This window comes from Tenrec ecaudatus, chromosome 1 (genome assembly GCF_050624435.1).
Source record: "Tenrec ecaudatus isolate mTenEca1 chromosome 1, mTenEca1.hap1, whole genome shotgun sequence".
Classification (NCBI taxonomy): Eukaryota; Metazoa; Chordata; class Mammalia; order Afrosoricida; family Tenrecidae; genus Tenrec; species Tenrec ecaudatus.
Window position 1 is genome coordinate 221,567,634 of NC_134530.1, and position 15,622 is coordinate 221,583,255.

General features: G+C 52.7%; 1 protein-coding gene across 4 annotated transcripts in view; it reads left to right on the top strand.

Annotated features, from left to right (window-relative positions):
• Positions 1-15,622, top strand: part of ATP2B4 (ATPase plasma membrane Ca2+ transporting 4) — a 111,904-nt gene that overhangs the window by 40,858 nt on the left and 55,424 nt on the right. Inside the window, exon 1 of one of the 4 annotated variants that reach the window (XM_075529125.1) lies at positions 8,007-8,325. The exons of the other annotated variants lie outside the window; for them this stretch is intronic. The gene's annotated coding sequence lies outside the window, so the exon portion shown is untranslated. Of the gene's footprint in view, positions 1-8,006; positions 8,326-15,622 lie in introns of those variants that run through there. 4 annotated transcript variants of the gene reach the window in all.

Consider the following 15,622-nt stretch of genomic DNA (forward strand, 5'->3'; position numbering starts at 1 on the left):
TAGGATCAGGTATCAGGCATCAAAGATCAAAAAATCATATCATTGTGAAAGAGGGGAAGTGGAAACCCAAAGCCCATCTGTAGGCAACAGGACATCCCCTTACAGAAGGGTGTCGGGGAGGAGATGAGCCAGTCAGGGTGCAGAATAGCAATGATGAAACATACAACTTTCCTCTAGTTCTTTAATGCTTCGCTGCCCCCACTATCATGATCCCAATTCTATCTTATAAATCTGGCTAGACCAGAGGATGTACACTGATACAGATAAGAGCTGGAAACACAGGGAATCCAGGACAGGTAAACTCCTCAGGACCAATAACGAGAATAGAGATATCAGGAGGGGAATGGGGAAGGTGGGGGAGAAAGGGGGAATTGACCACATATTATAACCCCCTCCCTGGGGGACAGACAACAGAATAGTGGGTGAAGGGAGACATGGGCCAGTATAAGACATGGAAAAATAATAATTTACAAATTAGCAAGGGTTCGTGGGGAAGGGAGGGGAAAATGACTGATACCAAGGGCTCAAGCAGAAAGCAAATGTTTTGAGAATGATGATGGCAACAAATGTACAAATGTGCTTGACACAATGGATGGGTGGATGGATTGTGATGAGGTGTCCGAGTCCCCAATAAAATAATATATATATAAAAAGATTTTTATATAAAAACTATTGAATATTGAGAAAATATCCTAGCCCAGTCCTGATCAAGTTCATAAGTCCAATATCAGCTCATATGTTCAATACCAATCTATAAATTCCTCTTCAGACTTACGCAACACATGCAATGACACCGAATGCAGGAAGATCACAGGCCGGTGGGTGGGAAGGCTTGGGGATCCAGAGGTGGTGGAAGCATCCCAGCGCTGGCAGGGGCCCCCACGTGGCTCCTGCAGCTCCATGGACCTGCGCTCCGTGGGGTTGTCAGGGTAGAGCTGTGCTCTGATTTTAGGGGCTGATTTTTTTCTTTTTCTGCAGTAGATCCTCAGGCCTTTCTTTCAAGGAACTTCTAAGTGGACTTGAACTGCTGGCTGTTCAGTTACCAGCGGAGCCCATTGACTGCATTTGAAGTACGCAGGGCTCCACGGGGACCTTTCACGGTCCCCTTTCCAAAGCCCTGGGTGTGTGCCTGTGCGGCATGGGAAGGAGAATGACGAGCTGACAAACTGGGAAGTGCCGCCAAGCTCGCTTTCCTCGTTGATGCCACCTCCTTGGCGGGGAAGGAGCCCTCTGGCACTGTGGAAGGCATGTTGGGCCACCAACCACAGCGCTGATTGAAAGCTACCCCAGCTTCCCCCAGGGAGAAAGATGAGGCTGTCTGCTTCGGCAAGGAGCCCTGGTGGTATAGTGGTTACATGTTGGGCTGCTAACTGTAGGGTTAGCAGTTCAACCAGCCGCTCCTGGGCGAAAGATGGGGCTTTCTACTCCCGTAAAGCATTGCCCTGTTGAACACTCACAGGAGCATATCTACCTTGTCTTATAGGGTGTCTGTGAGTCGGCATTGACTTGCTGGCAGTGAATTGCAGTGAGTGCGTCTGTAACTACTGACAGTCTTGAGAAGGTCACTATCGGTTGTAAGTGGGTTTGGTTTGAGGTGCCTGTGGCTTCCCAGAAGTAGTTGGGCTGAGAGACAGAGCGGAGCAGGCCAGGCAGGAAGGCCAGCTCGCTGCGTTCTGCACAGAGGGGGTGGGGAGGAGTAGGGATAAGCCATGGAGGTTTGGCCAGCTGTGATGCTCGGACGGGTGTCTAGATCACACAGCGGTGATCTCCTGCTTCGTCTCCTGCTGAGCCTGGGGACTGAGCCCTGCCCAAAGCCCACCCTTTTGCTGGGTAAGAGGAGGCCTCCTCAGTCAGAGGCCTGGAAACCTTCTGCCCCCACCACCCCGCCAAGGACTTTCCCAGATCCCGAGGGCTGGGTGCAGCCCTGCCCTGACTCCAGTGACCCAGCAGCCTGACCCTCCCCTCCTTCCCCCCAGCAGGGCATGACTCTGCTGAAATTTGTTTCTGAAAATAACCCAGGGGCCAGTCCAGATGCTAAAAAGCGTCTTTGTTGCCTTGGAACGAAAATGTGGAAAAGCCACAGCAGGCCCCAAGAAAGGCAGCTTGTGTTGCCCGTGAGCAATGACACCCCGAAGGCCTGAACACGACTGCCCGGGATCTGCCTCCTGTCTGCTGGCCTAGTGACTCCCTGTGCCAGTTCCGAGGTGGGGAACCTTTCAGAGGGTGAAAAGCATTCACCGTTGCTGCCCTCTGCCCTGGCTATCTCCTACAGCCAGGTAGAAGGCACTGGGTGGGGGGGGGGGCTGCAGTGCCCTTTCATTAAACAGCAAGCCTGCCCGACAGCCCTGGGACTCCCGCCTGAGATCAGCCCAGTCAACTGAGGATCGGGACCAGCGCTGCTGTGTCTTCCTCTCCATCCTCTCCTTTGCTCTGAGTCCCCATCTCTGAGTCCCAGGAGCCCCTTGAGGCAACTTGGACCAGTGCATGACTCAGGTGCTTTGGGAGAGTGTACCTTCCCCGTGGCTCTGGGCCTAGGGACTGCCCTTGGTCATCTTGGTCATCACGATGATGTGATGCGATGGAGCCATTCCTGCTTCCTCCCCTCCGCTCGGTTTCCTTACCCATGACTTGGAGACAATTCTTGGTAACCCTGTTTGGAGAAAGCGTGTGTTATCCTGTGGGCCCCGCTACCCCTGCCACCACCCTCAAGGCAGCTGGCCAGAACTGATAAGCTCTACCTTCATCGCCATGATTCCCAGAACACACCGAGCCCACTGCCATCCAAGTCCATGCCACCTCGTGGCGACCCTTTAGGACAGAGTAGAACTGCCTCGGGGTTTCCTAGATGGTGACTCCCTATGGGAGAAGAAAGCCTCGTCTTCCTCCCGTGGAGCCGCCAGTGGTTTAGAACGGATGACCTCACCGTTAGCAGCCCAGCGTGCGGCCCAGCGCACCGCCACTGACAGCCTCTCCCGACTGAGACGTTTCCACAGGGCGACCGGCTTTATTTTTGCTTCCTGGAACCTTGGGTGCGGGGGCTTGAGCCCATCCTGCCGTGGTCTCGTGGTCCATCTGGATCACTGGTTTGTTGTGCTGTCTCCCCTTCTGTGCCCTTCCCCCCTGCGCACAGCACTCTGATCTCCTAATCCATATGGCGCAGTGCTGAAATGGCCCCTTCAGGTGTGCACTGTCGTTTTGAAGGCATGTGTTTGGGGTTTATGTAAGAGCTGTCCCTCCGTCTTCTTGAGGTGCTGTGTTGTTAAGATCACCCGTGTTGCCGTGTGGTGGATCTGTGTTCCTCACTAGTGCTTACCCTTCCGTGGTATCTCGCCAGCATAGTTTGCCCTCCAACCCATGGGGGACTTGAGCCCATGTTGCCACAACAAATCCTGTTCTGGTGACCGTCCTGGTGCATGCTCCCTTCTGAGTCCATGTGGGCTTGCACCGGGGCATGCTCCCATTCTACGAGGAGCGGGGGCTGTGTATGCACAGGGTGTGCACAGATTTAATTTGGCCTGGGAGTTCCGCGTGGCGTCACGAGGCGGCGGGTCGGGGGGCGGGGGAGCTCTGAGACTAGCACCTACGTGCGGTGTAGTCAGTTCCAACTCGGCGTAGAACTGTGCTCCTGGGGCTTCCGGCGGCTGAAGTTCTCTAAAACAGGCCTTTCTTCCAAGGAACCTCTGGGTAAACTTGAGCCTCCAACCTTTCCGTTCATGGCTGAGTGTGTTCATGGTTTCGCACCACCTGTGAATGCTTGACCTTGAGGCGGAGAGATGGATTCGAGATCACGGAGACCTCTCCGAGCTGAAGAATGAACCCTTCTCAGCAGATGTGTGATTCCGTTCTACATCCTTGCTGCTAAACTGAGGAAGGCACCCTCAAGACCGCAGACTTGGCTGGGGTCGGGGGAACCTCACAGTGTACTGTCTCCTAGCTAGGAAACGGGGTTCTCTCTTGGGGAAGGGAGCACCCCTCGAGCCCAAACTCTAGGGGTGGCAGACAACATGCAGCAGGGGCCGGGACTGTGGCCCCCTGGTGGCTGCTCCAGGTCTGTGCACAGGCCTGCTTCCCGAGCGCCTTTGTGGCAACAACTGCCCGGTGATGCTGGCTAGGGCCATTGCCGCCTGAACTTTAACCAGTCACTCTGCCTCTGACCTTCCCCATGCCTCCAGAGGGCCTCCACAGGCCGAAGGAGGGTGTGTGGTCAGGTCTGCTTCCACAAAGCTGCAAGTGTGAGAGGAACCATTGCAGCAGGTCAGGCATGGGGAAGGGAGGGGAGGGGAAGAAGAAGCTGAGGCCATGGCGAGAGCAGCTGCTGGACTTGAGTGATGTGAACTGGCGAGGGTGAGCTAGAGTCAAGGTCATGGCAATAAAGCACAGTTAAGCACTTGACAAATAGCCACAAGGAACTCTGCTGGTCTATGGGGTTATGCCATTGGGCTGGTAACCACACGGTCAGCAGTTCAGACCTACCAGTAGCTCCGGGGGAAAGAAAGCTGAGGCTTTCTATTCCCATAAAGATTTACAGTCTTGGAAACCCATGGGGGCAGTTCTACTCTGGCCTGTAGGGTCGCTATCTAACCACAGACTTGGTGGGTTGATCCAGAGGTGCCTCAGAAGAAAGGTGTGGAGGTCTAGTCTGAGAGTTCCTAGCCACTGAAAAAGTACCGGCACCGGTCCTACTCTGACCCACGTTGGTTCACCACGTGCTGGAACCCATGGCCAACGGTTCTGTTTTATTAACGACGAGAGGAGCAGAGCGGCCTCTGCGTGAGGCTCTTCGGAGAGAAGACCAGCCCAGGTTTCTGGCTAGGTAGCCTGCTGTTTCCGGTTCTTGGCAGGACTGGGCCCTTTCAGACATGTCGGAGTGCCTGCGAGAAGGGGTGAAATGGCACAGGAAATCCCCTAGCCTTGCCAGAGAAGGGAGAGGGGACGTTCAGATTAGGATCTCTCTGTGCTCCTCCCAGATCACGGAAGGGGCAAGACTGTGTGAGATGGGAGATTGTGAAAGCTCTCCTCCTCACCCCCCAAGATCTCCAGGGAGCTGGAGAATCATGGCATCTCGCCAGCTTGGAACCAAGTGCATTCTGGGGTGGGGAGGGGTGGTGTGTGTGTGTGTGTGTGTGTCTGTGTGTGTGTCTGTGTGTGCGCGTCTCCTGATGACCAGTGAGTCTGCCCCTACTCAGAAGGTACCAAAAAATGGGGAGATGTTTCAGAGCCACTTAGGGGACAAGGGCAGACAGGCATCTATACGTGGGCCTGCCTTCTCAACGCACTTTGAGTAAGGAAATCCTTGACTTTTCTTCTTTTTTTCCTGCTGGATTATCTTTGTACTTGAAGCAGGGTGGTTTGAGATTCAAACAGGGACACACATTCTGAAATGATTTCCTTGGCTATAAAATGGGGATATCCATTTTAAAGGGCTGTTAGAGTGAGCATACCAAACCCTCCCTACCCCCAAAAAAACCTGCTATAGAGCTGATTCTGACTGACAGCAGCCCTCGCGGATAGAATAGAACTGTCCCTGTGGGTTTCCGAGACGGCACGTTTTTAAGGGGGAAGAAAGCCTCGTCTTTCTCCTGTGGAGCAGCTGGTGGTTTTGAACTGCTGACTCTGTGGTTAGCATACCAACACATATCCACTACGCCTCCAGGGCTCCCTTGGCGAGGATACAGGGAGGTAATCAATATCATAGGGCCATGGCTCCTGTGTAGGTAGGGACTGTGGGCCAGTGGTGGAATCCTTGCTTGCCCTTCAAAGAGGAGCCAGGGCTGGCCCATACTCTGATGCCCAAGTGGTTTCCGTGCAACTTCCAGGCTAAGCATTGGATTGCTAACCTCAAGGATGGCGGTTCAAACCCACCGGTAGCTCCAAAGGAGGCAGACAAGGCTGTCTGCTCTCATAAACATGTGAATAACATCTCAGGAACCCTGTACAGAGTCACGATGAGTCAGGTTCATGCAGTGGCAGTGGGTTTGGGTTTCGGTTGGCCTACGGTAAAACAGGCTAGGAAGAAGGGCCCGGGGTGCTGCTTCTGAAAACCAGCCGATGAAAACTGCCACTGTCAGTGATCCGATCCCCGGTCTCTCGTGGGGTTGGCAGAGAATGGGGCAGCGGTCCGTGGGGTCTGCATGAGTGGGACAAGGGCTGACAACAGTGTGCATCCACCACTCTGCATCCCCACTCTGCGAGACGCTCTCTGTATAGATAAAGGCACAGGTGTCTAGGATCATACCTGGTGCATTATCAGTGCTCAGCAGAGACTCATTCCCCTCCTCCCACACCACCCCTGGAAACAGGGAGACGTTGAGCCTGATTGGGGGTAAGGGACAACTGGGTTGATGCAAGGAGACCAGGTTTTGTCAGGGGACAGGAGCACATGGCATATTTCAGTTTGACACACTCTGGGGTGAAGCCAGCCCACTTCTGCTCCCCTAAACTCTGACCTTAAGCCCCTCACAACCTGCAGGGCACGGATGCTGGTTCTCCTGGCAAACGAACCTCTGAGAGCGACCAACTTGCTCCTGAGCAGAGGTTCTCTGTCCAGGAAGGAGGCAGGGCAGCGCAGGGACTGAGCCTGCTCCAGAGCCACCCCGGCTGTGGGGCTCGAGAGGCCAGAGTTGAATGCAGGCCGTTTATTATTCCGCGCAGGTCTGTCTGCATCAGTCTGCAGCACAAAGCCCCTCAGTCCCTCCTATGTCCTTTCTCCCGTGTCCATTCATACTGCGTTGCCCATGCGCCAGACCAGATTCAATCAGAGCCTGTGGCCGGGGCAGCTCAGTGGGTTGGGCTCCGTGCGTATCAGCAACTGTGCTCTGCTCTGCATCCTGCCTGCATCCTGCTCTGGGAGTTACCCTTTTCCCTCAGTCTAGGAATGCATCCGTCTCTATGCCCCAGGAAGGGCCTGAGCGTGAGGGAGTTTTCCGATGGACAAACGTGGGAGGAAAAGGAGCCCCTGGCTGTTGCTGGTGGCTCTGTGACTGAGGGCGTGGTGTTCTTGCCTTGGGCAGCAACTTGTTTCTACAGCTTGCTGGTGGGCTAGCCGCTGGTTGGGTTGGGTTGTCAGGGAGTCAGGAGAGGTCTGCTTCTGGGGGGTGAGGCTGAGCTCTGTAGGAGGGGAAAGAGTTGGGGTCTTTGTCCCCCTCGTTGCTGCTCATATTCAGAGAGAAAGGATTGTCTGTCCCCTAGGGGGATGAGGAGCGACAGACTCGGGACAGGGAGTTGAGTCGGTGCTGACTGAGAGGCCTGTCCCGGGGAGTCTCCGTTAGGGAAGTAGCAGGCCCGTCCTTCTCCCGAGGAGGCGCTGTTGCTTCCAACTGCTGACTTTGTGGATCACAGCCTGCCGTGTAACCACCATGCCATGCCACCAGGGCCCCTTCAGGACAGGAGATAGGTCAGCCGAAGAAGCACCACCAGATAATCGAGGCCACTCACTGGCCAAAGACCAGATGACTTCTGAAATCCACGACCTCAGTGTTGTCTCGTGTAAGGTGGGAGGCCGCACCTGCCCTCCCTAGAATTAATATGGAACTGCTTTCACGTGCCATCTACCAATGAGGACAGATGTGGCAGAACCAGAGGGAGGGGATTGAAATCACTTCATGATCATGTAAGACAATATTTCTGGCCCCTGCAGGAAGGAATCGGAGAGCCGCCTCTTCCATCCTAGCATTCCCTTGGGCTGGCAAAATGTTGCAAAGGGGGAGCAAGGGGAGATCCCTTACCCAGAATGGCCCGGGTGGGATGACTCATCCTGCCCCGACCAGAGGCGAGGCGGGACTTCCCAAACATCCAAGCAAGCCGTCTGGAGGCTGAGGTCCTGTGAGCCCTTAGAGACCATTCTTTGGCAGTTGCCTAATAAGGTTAGGGGCCAAGCAAGCGCAGCAGCCCCAGCGAGCTCACATTCCGTCTGTGCCGAGCGCCCGGGGCCCACGGAGACGTGCAGGCCGTCGGGGCTCATTCTCATCAATTCTTTTACAGCGACCCCACCCGGGGCCCCAGCGACGCTCTGCCCTTTCTTTTGCACCAGTCGGTCGTCTGTATGTGCGTCTCTGGAGCAACGTGAGGGAGGCAGGAAAGCGGCCCCTTTCTGTTCCGTTGGCTGCGTGCATGCAGATCTCTCTTCTCCTGACAGCTTTCTTGAGCTATAAATCACTCGCCGTACAATTCTAACTGTGCAATTCAGCCGTTTGGGGCATACTCACAGGGTTGGGCAATCGTCACCAAAGGTCATTGAAGAACATTTTTTATCCCCTCACAAGGAGACCCTACCCCTGCTCTCCCCCTCCATCGAAAGAAGCCACTGGTGTGTGCGGGACATTTCAGGTCAGTGACTTGGGGGCTGGCTTCTCTCACTTACAGAAGGTTTCTTCTTGATGACCGTTCTCGTCGGAGACCTCCGGGGTGCAATGGGCTCTTCTCTTTGGTCTCCCGAGAAGGTGAGAGTAGGGTATTGTGAGATTGGCCCCTCTTTGAGGGAAAATATTCTCTGGAGACCTAAGAGTACGACTACAAGTACACTTACTGTTACTGGTTGTAGCCCGTTGGTACCGGGATGAAAGCAGTGGGCTGCTAACCGAAGGCTTGGTGGTTGGAACTCACCAGGTGCTTGGTGGTAGTGGGGGGGCCTCTGTACAGATTTACAGGCTTGGAGACTCCAGAGCAGTAGTTCTCAACCTGTGGGGTCCAAAGACCCTTTCACGGGGTCGCCTGATTCCTAACAGCAGCAAAATGACAGTGATGAAGTAGCAATGAAAATAATGTTATGGTTGGGGGTCCCCACCGCAGGAAGAACTCTCTTAAAGGATCGCAGCACGAGGAAGGCGGAGAACCGCTGCTCTGTGGGGAAGTTCTGTTCTAGCCTGTGTGGTCGCGAGGAGTCAAAATTGATGTGATGACAGTGGGCTGAGGTAACCAAGTGGCTGCTGTGGAATGGAACACTTTCTGTTGCGGGAGCGAGGTCGCCCTGCAGGGAAAGATGGGAGGGGCTCATGGAGCAAGCTGCCCGTCTGCATCAAGAGCCAGCTAAAGAAGGCAGTGAGATGGCCCGACCCTGTCCCCTCCACGTGGGTGTCCTGTAGTGGATACTGGCACCCGTCCTCTCAGGATCTCCCAGCAGCACCAGCCCTGTCCCACTCACTCCTTGAATGGGAGAAAGACGAGGCTGTCTGCTCCCGTGGAGATCCAGCGTCCCTCTGAGTGAGAGCGGACTCAATGGCAGCTCCTCCTCCATCAGGAGAGGGCGGGGCTGAGCTCTGAGAGACCATGTGACTTGGCCACAGAGTGCCTGGGCGATAAGTCTGCATCTGAACCTGCTCCAGGTCATTCAAGAACAACAGCAACTTTGCTGAATGGGGATGAATACCCTGGTAGACATATAACACGATGGGTGTCAGAGGGCGAAGAATGTCCACATACACGTTGCTGAATGGGTGGATCTTTTGCTGTGTATAATTTCATCGAAAAATACTAATTTTTCAAAATGATGAGCAAACAAATGAAAGTAGAAAATATATACGAAGTGGACATTCACCGTGTGCGGGTCCTCTTCTGGTCGGTGGAGGTGTGTCTTACTTATCTGGTCATGTTATAACAAAAGCGCTTCAAGTCGCTGGCTTTGACGAACAGGATCTACTCTCCCACTGGTTAGGAGGCTGGAAGGCTGAGGTTAGGGCGAAGGCGTTCTGTCTGTGTCAGCTCTGGGGGAAGGTCCTTGTCTTCTTTCAACATCTCTGGCTGCAGCATCCCCGAGTGAGCTCCGTGTGTCTTGGCAACAGTCTTCTCCACAGGAGCCTGGGAGGTTTCAGCAAAGGGACCCCAAGCCCAGAGGATGCACTCGCACCTGGTTCTTCTTTCTTGGGGGTACCCAGGTCCTTCCTTCTCTGCAGCGGATGGTAGGACTTGGCTACAGAACCCTAAGCATCTGCACCCTGAGTCACCCATTTGGGGTGTTCCAACGATGCCAAACAGCATCTCCACCTGTCGCTGACACTTCACGCACCACTTCGGTCACCCCGATCGTACCGCCCAGGTGGCAGAGCGGCTTGCGCTGCGGCTTGAGCCTGTCACTTGAGACTTGTTCTGGGCCTCCCCTTAAGACTAGCAGCTTCTCAAGTCCCTCAATAAAGAGGCCAGAGCAGCCCAGTCAAATGAAGGATGTGTTGCTCCCAGTTTCCCAAGAGGCCCACCAGGTATTATGTCTCCTTTTTCGTTGTAGGGAGGATCAGATCTGATAACACATCCTTCACTGCAGAAGGAATATTTCAACATGCCCCACACCTATGGATACCTAGAAATGTCACAGAAGTGGAAGGTACCTGAGCTGTTGGGTCGATGTTTTACCCCCTAGCCCACAGACAAGGAGTCCTGGAGGCATGGTGGGCCACATGCTGGGCGGATAACCTGAGGTTGGAAGATGAAGCTTTCTGCTCCTGTACAGATTTACAGCCTCGGCTGCAGGGAGACTGGACCCCTCCTCCCTCGCTCGTGGGACCGTAGAGATGTATAACGCCTGTAGAACGAGCTATGGCACCACCTCAAGCAACTGGGGCTAGAAACTGATCCACCAATCCCTCTGCTGAATGTCTGTCCTACAGAAGTAAGTCATCGCATGACCAGGCATATGCACACCCATGTTCAGTGCAGCCCTGTTCTCCATAGCAAGAAGGCGGAGGTAGCCAAAATGCCCATCAGGAGACGGAACAGATAAAGAAGCTCTGGTACAGACACACAATGGAATACTGTGTATCCCTGAAAAACAATGACGAAGCCATGAAGCACCGATGGCCTGGATGGACCTGCAGGACACTGGTTAGTCACAAAAGGACAACCATGATGTGAGACCACTGTTGGAAGTTGGGAGGGGGGAGGAGAGACCATCAAGACAAACACAACAGACTTTGGAGTATGCCAAGAGAAGATGGGCAAAGATAAAGGAAAGATAAAGCAACAGCTAGACCAAGGGTCGGCAGACTATGGCTTGAGCTCAGTTTTGGTGCAAACATGTGACTCTGAAGCAAAATAAAAAAAGAAGAGTATTATTCAGATAATGGTGACTTCATTTGTGAAATATGTCATGATGGCTCTTGAATACTTTCTAAATTGTGAGGGAAAGCAATGGCTCTTCCATCTTCAGAGTTCCCCAGCCCCTGGGCGAGACTGTTACATGAAATGCAAACCAGGAGTCCATCGGAGGGAGAAGAGAAATCAGGAGCCACAGAGGTTAACTGTTGACTCCCAGGTTGATAATATGAAATGTAAACCCACCTAATGTACAATAAAAGATACTTTAAAATATGCACAACCTCAGAAACACACAGGGGCAAGTCTACTCTGTCCTATAGGGTCATTATGAGTCAACATCGACTCGATGACAGTAAGTTTGGTTTGAGTTTTTTGGAGCCTAGAATCATAAATGCCTCTTCCTTACTGTGGCCTGTCAGCATAATGTTATCCATGCAATCAGCCAGTGTGATGTCTCAGACGGGAAAGGTGACCCAGGTCCCTGCAGACTTAGCCTTGCTGAAGTCAATGTGGCATTGAGGTAGGACAGTGCAGATTTATTGTTGGCTGAAGGCCATTGGAAAATATTTCTGGTGATCCTTTGAAATGGGGATAGAGAAAGAGGCTTGGGTTAGATCAATAGCGATATCAGGGTACTAGGGAATAATTCATTTGCTCAAGCAGTAAGATCACATCTGGACAGCAACTACAATTAGGGCATCACTGGCTGAGTTGATGGCGATCCATTGGCATTCCCTAAGATCCGATTTTGCACAGGGCACATAGGCGGGTTGAATGGGAATGTTGTAGGAAGCACTACCCTTGACTCCTTCCAGCCCATGATGGTGGTCATGGTCCATGCGGTCCCTTCAGGAAGGGAGCTTGGTTTTGCTTTGCCGTTTTCCGCAGGCAGTTCTAATAATGGCTTCCGCCACGCTCCCCCGATCATTATAGCCCTCACTTCACTCATCAGGGGTCTAGTGTGGTGCCCCTCTGGATGCTGAGTGTCTTTATTCCAATTATGAACTGGGGAAATCACTCCAGGGTGGATGCAGGGACCTCCTGGACTTGAGCTCAGACTCTACTCATAGCCTGCCCTCCATGGGCTCCCGCTCTGACTGGTGGAACACAGTGGCGGTCTGGGTCCCGGGGAATTAGCAAAAGAAAGACTCTAGACGTTATTTCCTCTGGTCATTTTCCCCTGATCTTTTTGACTAGGTTAGATGTGCCTCTGTAATGCTAGCATTGTATCCTTTTCAAATGCATATCATAATTTATTCAACCTGTTAAAAATGCCAGTGTTCCATGGCAGAAATGGTCTTGTTTACTCTCTCCCCTTCAAGCTCCCAGCCAAGCCTCTGGCACAGGATAAGTACTTGATATATGGATGCTACGTAGATGAATGAATGCACAATAGTGAACAAATGATGGCTTCTGGGGAGCCTCGGTAGAGGACCCCTAGTGACATAGTGGTTATGTGTTGAGCTGCTATCGGCAAGGTCAGCAGTTCAAAGCCACCGGCCTTCCACAAGATAAAGACGAGGCTTTCAACTCCCCTAAAGAGTTAGTCTTGGAAACCCACGGGGGCAGTTCTGCTCTGTCCTGTCAGCTCCCTGAGATTTGGACTTGATGCTGTGGGAATGAGTTTGGTTCGGTGTTTTGGGGTGGTTTGTTTTGGGGTTGTTTGGGGGGGTTGTTTTTTAAGGAGTCCTGGTGGTGCTTTCTGTTCAGTGTTGGACTGCTAACTGCAAGGTCGGCAGTTCAAACCCACCAGTCGGCTCCTGTAAAGATTTATAGCCTGGAAAACCCTAAATTGGGTTGTTGTGCGTCCGAATCAACTCAATGGCAGTGAACTAAGTATAGGAGGTGTGTGATTTAGAAGAATCTCATGGTACTGAGATGCAGCATACCCTCGCAGGCAGGCTGGGGGTTTCTCCTATGCCTCAACTCTGCCAGCTGCATCTTGCCTTAGGCTGGGTTCACTGGAGAGGCAAACCCAGTGTGTATAAAGAGAGAGAGAGAGATTTATTCCAAGGAACTGGCTCGTGTGGTTGTGGAGACTAGCAAGTCCAGAGTCTGTGGGGTCAGGCATCAGGCTGGACGCCGCTCCTTACTCACAGAGCTGCCCCACCCAAATCCACTGTCATTGAGCCCATTTTGACTCAGCAATCCTACAAGGAGTTCTGGGGCGGGAAATCTGGGTAGGAGCAGATAGCTTCATCTTTCTCGAGAGTACCTGGTGGCTTAAACTGCTGCTTAGCAATGCAGCGCGTACCTACCAAAGGGCTGGCAAAGGCTGCAGCCTGCTGACTCACAGGCTGTGGGCTTAGGAATCCCAAGAACTAGACATCCAAGATGATATGGACCGGACGCAGGGTCCAGAGCAAGCAAAGGGGCTTTGCGAGAACACACACACACACGCACACAGAGATGCATACACATACATGAACATACATGAAGGGGGTACCCCACCCAAAACAGATTTTTTTAAAGCTATGTATTTAAATTTTTCTACAAAATAACCTTATCAGGTACCTTCCAAGTACTCTCCATTACATGGAATTCATTTGTCAGATCTGAAATTCCATTCTTGAAAATATTTTTTAAGCTCATCTGTTTGGATGGCTGACGGCACCTCTCTCATTTTTTTCCCTTCACCTCGTCGTCTACTTCAAATCACTCTCATGTCCCTCTGCATTCACGGAAACAAAAAGAAAACGTGTGAGTCAGGTGCATGGGGCAAGAGAGGCATGCTGCTTTCTACCAGAAACTGGTGCAATGAGAGGGCTGCGTCGGCAAAACCAGTCCCCAGCTGCCACCACTCAGGTCTTTTGGGCGCACACCGTTAAGCAATGTGTTCAGAACCTCTAGATAGAAAGCTCGAGTAACGCTCCCACCTGTTTGAACTAACTCCAAATGCACTACAAGTCGCCATGTTCATCCATTTGGGAAGTTGAGGGACGTCCAGAACGAGGCTTGTCATCCATCGACATTTCACCGTTTTTGAAACGAGGAAACCACTCTTACACTTGAGTTTTTCCCATAGCGCTGTCCTTGTAAGCTGTGTTCCACATCACAACAGTTTCTGCAGTATGTTTCCCGAGCAGGAAACAAAATTTCACAGAGGCACGCTGTTCAATTAAATCGGTCACCACAAAAAGCGAGGCTCGAGCAAAGCTGCGTGTACAAAAATATTCCCTGTGACGAGAGAGCCTTCCCGGGTGACACCACTGGTGCACTCACTCAGAGTGAGTTGCTCGATGCTCGCCTAGCAGGAAAAACGTGCACACTGAAAGCTCCACCTGGCAGAGTTTTTTATGTTTGGGGGGTTACCCCTTGGTATGTGGCAGGCCACGGCCCTGAGGAAAGGCCCCTTACTTCTGGATGGCTGATTGTGTAAGAGCTCAGCACGAGGGACAGCACATCAGAGTGTAACTGCCAAACCACTGAAAATCATGACCCAGCCAAGCTGACACACAAACCAACCTGACCCATCACATGGGGTCAAGCAGTGAACAAACAGATAAAAGCCCTGGAGCAAGGCTTCTTGTGTGTAGACAGGGGAAAGCCAGCTCTGTCCCTGCTTCAGCCTCCTATCAGCACTGGTCCCAATATCCTCTTGAAAGGTTAAAGAGTTCCACTTGAGGGTCAATTGTGGGCTTCTGTTGCTTTAGCCTCTCCCACCCCTTCCAGACTTTGAGGGGAAGCAGAAGCGGAGAGCATTCTGTGGTTTCTCTGAGGAAATGAGACACACTGCCTCGGGCTCTTTTCACACCTCTGTCCCTGGATTCCTTGGAGTTGTCTGAAAGAGAGTGAGTGTGATGTTAAAAGAAGAGGAGGGGGTGAGGGGAGCCGAGAGAGGGGGGAGGTAGTGATGGAGGAAGGGAGAGAAAGAAAAAGAAAATCCCCGCTTGGGTAATCCTTTGTACAGATCTTTAACTCTGGGTTATTCCTAACCTGCAAGGCCACATAGGATCTGGGGGAAGGGAATTGACAAACGAGTCAAGCCTTTAGCCTGTCGCTCAGCTCCTGGAAGTGAGGGCGGATGCCACCTCTTTGTCAGAGAGAAGCTGACCAGAGTTTGCTTCCCAGCCGCTACCCGCCCCTCTGGTGCCTGAACTGGAGGCTTTGGAAGAGCCCTGCTTCCTGTATTTAAATGTCTGCTGCCTGGCAGTGGCACCCGCCTCACCCCCAGCATCACCCCCAGCGGCTCCACTCTGAAGCTGAGAGCAGGGTTTGGACTCAGTCTTTCTCCCACTAGAATCCTCCCCCGGCCCCGGCACACACCCCTACCCCCCCAAGTCAGCCTGCGTGAGCTGTAAGGACCCCTGCCTCCCTGAGGGAAGAAATGTTTGCCTCTTGGATTGCATTAGTGGAGCGGATGTAAGACCCTCTGGTCATTTCAGATGCTGACTGTCCTGCCACTGACCTTGTGGGGAGCGGTCGGGGTGGCCCTCGCTATCTCTGAATGGATGGCTGCCTTATCCTTGCCTCCGCAGAGAAACGTGAATGCTCATAGGTTTCAGACTCACTATCTTTCCTCCTCAGAGGGCTCTCTGTCTCACCCTGTCGGGCTCTCTGTCATAGATATATATCATATATATATATATATATATATATA